Here is a 6,800-nt window from a genome sequence, read left to right as displayed (position 1 = left end):
AGGTCCACATTACAGCAAAATTTTAAGTCTTTCTAAATATCAGCGTAAATGCAAAAACCAAAGCAAAGAGACCCTATATGAAAGATGTTTAAAAGTTATAAAAATAGAAAACAGAACTTAATATAACAGAACTAAGCTCAAACATCTGTTACATAAATATAAATGGGCTAAATTCATTTTTTTTAAAGGGTACTCAAACTGATAACACCACCACCAAAAAACCCCAATTCTATGCTGTGCACAACAGACCTGCCATAAAGTGATGCAGATGGTTGAAAACTTTTTAAAATGGGTAAATATACACCAAACAAATACAAGCAGAAAGAAAACACTGATCATAAATATAGTATCACACAAAATTAAGGCAAAAGGCACAAAAAAAGGCCGGTGCGGTGGCTCACGCCTGTAATCCCAGCACTTTGGGAGGCCAAGGCAGGTGGATCACCTGAGGTCGGGAGTTCAACATGGAGAAACCCTGTCTCTACTAAAAATACAAAATTAGCCAGGCGAGGTGGTGCATGCCTGTAATCCCAGATACTGGGGAGGCTGAGGCAGGAGAATCGCTTGAACCCGGGAGGTGGAGGTTGCGGTGAGCCGAGATCGCGCCATTGCACTCCAGCCTGAGCAACAAGAGTGAAACTCTGTCTCAAAAAAGAAAAAAAAAAAAGGCACAGAAAGACAGAAAGAGACAAAAGTAGGCCCATTTTAATGTTAAAGGATACAGATCACAATCAAAATATAATTATGAATATTTTTGTACCAAATTATAGAACATCATCATTTATAGAACAAAAAGAATAGATTCAAAGATACACAGAAATGTATTAGTGGTATAGAATATTTATTATCATCTAACTCAGCTCATGATATAACCAAGTACAAAGTACACAAAAAATAAGGCGCTTAGACCTGTGCCACTCAACACGGTAGCCGCTGGTTACATGTGGCTAATGAGCAGTTGAAATGTGGCTAGTCCAAATTGACAGGTGCTGTAAGTACAAAATATGCATGATATCAAATACTTAGTACAAAATAAAGAAGGTAAATATGTTGTTAATAATTTTTTCTATTGATACAGGTAATAATAATGGTTTTGATATAATGGGTTAAATAAAATTTCACTTTTAAAAAACTTCCTTAACATTATGGCTACTTTAAACTTGAAACTGAATGTGTGGCCTGTATTATATTTCAATTGGACAGTGCTCCTGCTCTAGAACTAATTAAAAAGGCAGATCTAAATACTTATAACAATGAACACATATATAGTATTTATTTCATTCCAGACACTGTTCAAAATATTTTGCACATATCAATGCATTGAGTCCTCTCAGCACCCTAAGGGGTAGATGCTATTATTATAGCCATTAGCCATTTTATGGATGAAGAAACTGAGGCACAGAGAAACGAAGTAATTTGCATAAGATCACAGTAGTGAATCTGACATTTGGTTCTCATCAATCTGGCTCCAGAGTCTGTACTCTAAACCATGATGCTACAATTGATAAATGTACATATTGAACTCTGTCCTTTGAAAACAGAGATACATCTCCTGTTCCATCTTCTCCAATGAGATAGCCACAAAAATTGACCACAGATTAGGCCACAAGATAAATATCAAGTTTCAATACTGGGAAATAATACAGAGGAAATTATGCTATAATGCTATAAAATTAGAACTTGATAGCAAAACCAGAAAAATGAAGTAGCTAAAGTTCAGAAATGAAAACAAAACAACACAAAACCTACCTCTTCCAAAGAGCTCTTGAATAAGAGAGGAAATCAAAGACTAGCAAATAATCATGAAAATACAGATCAGAATAACTACAAGATTCAGCCTCAGCACTACTCAGAGAAAAAGTTTCAGTCTTAAATACGTTCACAGACAAGAAAGAGTACAAATAAATGGCTAAACTTCTCAAATCCAAGGCAAAAAATAAAAACCAAAAAATGAATAATTTTCTAGGAAAATATAATTTACAAAAACTGATCTAAGAATTAAAAAAAAAAGTAAAGTTGTTGAAGAGCTACTGTCCAAAATTATCATCGGGCTTAGAAAATTTTTATCAAACTTTTAAAGTGTAGATAATTTCAGTGTAACTTACATTGTTTTAAAACACAAACAAAAAACTTCTAGAAGCTTTTAAATGAAGGGAATATAATATTATTCTGCAATAGGACTGTTTGTGAAAAAACAAATAAAAAATAAAACAACAGTAACAACAAAAAGAAAATATAACATTGATACCAAAACCCAGTAAGAGTTGTCCAAATTAAGAGAACTGGAAAAATCCCATTTCTGAATATCAAGGTAAACCAGAATGCTGTAAATACAGTAAAAATATGAAAATTATTAGTAGAAATTCAAGAATGGCTCAATATTCATATATTTATTAATACAAGTATGCTAATAATATATAAAGAATAAAACTATATGATCATGATAATAAATGCTAAATAAATGTTTGACAGAATACAACATATATTTTGATTTAAAATTTCTTAACAGTCAAAATAAAAATTTCTAAATATGATTAAAATATATCTATTTCAATCCCAAAATCATCATGATCCATTACAAATTTTTTTTTTTTTTTTTTGGACAGGGTGTCGTTTTGTTGCCCAGGCTGGAGTGCAGTGGCATGATCTCGGCTGACTACAACCTCTGTCTCCTGGGCTCAAGCGATCCTTCCACCTCAGTTTCCTGAGTAACTGAGACTACAGGTGCCCGCTACCATGCCCCAGCTAATTTTTCTATCTTTTTTGGTAGAGACAAGGTTTTGCCATGTTGCCCAGGCTGGTCTCTTAACTCCTGGGCTCCGCCTGCCTGGGCCTCCCAAAGTGCTGGCATTACAGGTGTGAGCCACCATGCCCCGCCCCAGATTCTTAATGAAGGAATAATGCAAGCATTTATAGTAAGAACTTGTCTAAGATAACAAGGCTTGTCATCACGATTATCTAACATTGCTTTTGAGGTGCTAGATACTACAAATAAATAAACAAGAAAATAGATGTATATTTAAAAGTAGGCAAAATTGTTACTGTAATATAATCCTATACCTAGAAACCCAAGAAAATCAACTGAAAACTTACTACAAACAGTAAGAAAGATCAACAAGGTAGCTGTGCATTAAATTAATAGACAAATAGTTTTCATAATGTAGACAGCAATCAGTTAGAAAACATAAATAAAAGACCAGTGACGAAAATAGATAAAATATCAAGGAATAAACTTAAGAAACAAGCAAGCCATATGAAGAAAATTTTAAAATGTTCATGAGAGACACAAAAGAAGACTGAAAGGAATGGAAAGGTATCAAGTTCTTACGAAGAAATCATCATGAAGATTTCAGTTCTCTTCAAGTTAACCTTTGAATTTAATACTGTGATTCTCCAAAAACACTAAGAAGATTTTGTTTTTGGAATTACCAAATTGATTTTAAAATGCATGGAGAAAAATCAAACAAAAATAGCTAGGAAATATCTGAACAAGAGTAATGAATATTAATTAGCCCTGCCAGATATTAAAACATAAAGTCTCAACCAGTAAAATAATGTATTACAGATGCCTGCATAGAGAGAATAGCAAGTCCAGAAACAGAAGCAGCAATATAGTAATTAAACATATGGGCTAAAGTGGGCATCTCATAACATTTCAGAAAACATTATTACTCAATGAATGATTTGAGACAACTGGGTAGCAATCTTAAAATAAATTCGAATTTGTACCTCAAAACTTACACCATGATAATTCCAAATGAATGGGTGATTTAAATGGAAAGGAACAGAACCATAGAAATGAACAGTATGAAAATTATTTTTAATTACTATCTTGGACAGGGGAAGCCTTTCTAAGTGTGACACAGTTCCCAGAAGCCATAGGAAAGAAGATTGACAAAAATCTGCGACATAAAAAGTCTGATTGGCTTATTATACCAAAAGTTAAGGGAAAAGTAGACAAAAAATACTTTAAAACATTTTCAAATCCTATCACTAACACAGCGCTAACTTACCTAATATATAAAGAGCTACAAATTCATAAGAAATCTAATGTCCTGGTTTCAAATAAAATGAGCAAAAGAATTAAATGGACAATCCACACTGAAAGAAATCCAAGGGATTCATAAAACCACATCACATGCCTCACAAAGAAGAAATGCAACTTAAAACCACACTGTGGGCTGGTAGCGGTGGCTCACGCCTATAATCCTAACACTTTGGGAGGCCGAGGTGGGCAGATGGCTTGAGTCCAGGAGTTCAAGACCAGGCTGGGCAGCAGGCTGATGGCAAAACTCCATCTCTACCAAAAATACAAAATTAGCCGAGCGTGGTGGCGCACAGCTACTTGGGAAGCTGAGGCAGTAGGATCACCTGAGCCAGGGGAAGTCGAGGCTGCAGTGAGCCCTGATCACGCCACTGCACTCCAGCCTGGTGACAGAGTGAGACTGTTTCAAAACAAACAAAACAACAACACTACACTGTGATAACAGTTTCAGTCATCAAACTAAAAAAATGTGAATACCTTCTTGGCACAAGTGCGAGAGACATTCTATTCATACATCACCACTGGGAATACAAATTTGTATATCCTTAATGGAGACCATTTTGGCCTTCCATAAAGATTAGGAACATTCTTTCTTTTTGACTTAGTACATATATGAGAATTTATCCTAAAGAAAATGAGAATGACAATAACAATAGTAGTAATAGCAGTAACTAATAGCTACAGCATATGTCAGCCACTGTTCTAAGCAGTTTACACAGGCCGTGTCACCAAATCTCTGCACTAATCTTAAAGTTCTTACTGATGAGGAAACTGAAGCAGAGAAGTTAAGTAGCAGGCCCAGAGACACACACCTCATAAGTAGAGCCAGGGTTCAAACCCCAGCACTCTGTGTCCAGAATCCATGCTTTTATTTGTGATCTCTCAAGCTACACTTGGACATAAGAGAAATTAAAAGTAAACAAGAGTTTTCACAAGGGTATTGTTCAGGATTGGAAATAACTGGAAATAATCAAAAATCTACCAATAAAGACCTAGTTAGTTATATCCATACAGTGTAATACATTCAGATGTTTTAAACAAAGAAGAAACTCTATATAAATTGATAGGAAGTCTCCAAGATAAATTTTTTAAAAACAACCAAGCTTCAAAAAATTATGTATTATATGTCATCATCAGTATACAAATGAGGGAAATAATGAATATATCTATTCCCTTTATATGTTTAAAATACCTCTGAGAGAGGACAATACCACATACCTAATAAACTATTGTGTTTGGGAGGGGAACTGTGTGGCTGAGGGGCAAAAGTGAGAAGAGGAGCTCATTTAATAACTTTTTTTTCATTTTGAATTCTGGACTATGAATAACCTATTTAAAAATTAAATAATAATATGGCTGGGTCTGGTGGCTCACCCCTGTAATCCCAGCACTGTAATCCCAGCACTGTAATCCCAGCTACTCAGGAGACTGAGGCACAAGAATCACTTGAACCTGAGAGGTGGAGGCTGCAGTGAGCCGGAGTCACACCAGTGCACTCCAGCCTGGGCAACAAGAATGAAATTCCATCTCAGAAAAAATTAAAGAATAATATTAATAATAATAGTAGCAGAATGATATGGATCCTCCTTAGGGTCTATGTCACAGAGGAACAAAGGGTTGCAGGCAAGGTAACAATGACAAATGTGAGGACCGACTGCAGCAGAATGTGCACCTATCCTTTTGATAATCACTTAATGAAATAGAAAAATCCAGAACTAGTTATTAGAAGAACTGAGACAAGAATATTTTAAAAACTCCTAATACAATCCTCTTTCCATCACTCTTATTTTTCCCGTAGCTAAAATGACTTCGAAGGTGGTGTTCCATCACAGAAAATGGTAGAGGTTATAGTCTGAAAAAGAAGGTTGATCCGGTATACCATATTCGGAGAAACCCCTCTCTGGTCTGGGAGAGTGCATTATGATGAAGTATGCCTCAGACACACATAAAGGCATTTACCAAATTAGTGGTCTTTAAGCCCTTGTGTTTACCTGATCGTTTTAAAGTTTATATACAAGGCTGGGCCCGGTGGCTCACGCCTGTAATCCCAGCACTTTGGGAGGCTGAGGTGGGTGGATCACGAGGTCAGGAGATCGAGACCATGGTGAAACCCCGTCTCTACTAAAAATACAAAAAGTTAGCCGGGCGTGGTGGCGGGCGTCTGTAGTCCCAGCTACTCGGGAGGCTGAGGCAGGAGAATGGCGTGAACCCGGGAGGCGGAGCTTGCAGTGAGCGAGATCCGGCCACTGCACTCCAGCCTGGGCGACAAAGCGAGACTCTGTCTCAAAAAAAAATTTTATATACAAAATGTTTCATCATAAATTTAAATAAGTTTATTGTTTGCTATAAGATGAAATGAGCATTGATGGTGATTGGAATAAATATTTCATGACATGATTTGATAGCATAGGTTTTAAGTAGGTTATTGCATAGAGGTCTCTAAATGTGAAAGAAATCATGTATCAGTTTATCTATTTTATCTAGTGTCTCTTAATAGATTTTGTTTTCATAAAACATTCTAGTTATATTGAAAACAACCCACATAACTAACCTATATTGTTTTAGTTAGTCTGAATTCAGAATATCCCCAGACAGGTCAATTTGATCCTTAAGGGAAATACATACAGTACAAAAGTATTTAAAGGGTTAGAATGCCTTCTTTATGTAAACCGGGAAAAGTTATTTTCTCAGCTAGTTTTGGGAAAAAGTAACCATGAAAGATGATCTAGAAACCGATTCCCTTGCTTACATTTAC

Source organism: Mandrillus leucophaeus, unplaced genomic scaffold (genome assembly GCF_000951045.1).
Source record: "Mandrillus leucophaeus isolate KB7577 unplaced genomic scaffold, Mleu.le_1.0 Scaffold264, whole genome shotgun sequence".
Lineage (NCBI taxonomy): Eukaryota > Metazoa > Chordata > Mammalia > Primates > Cercopithecidae > Mandrillus > Mandrillus leucophaeus.
This window is presented reverse-complemented; position numbering follows the sequence as displayed.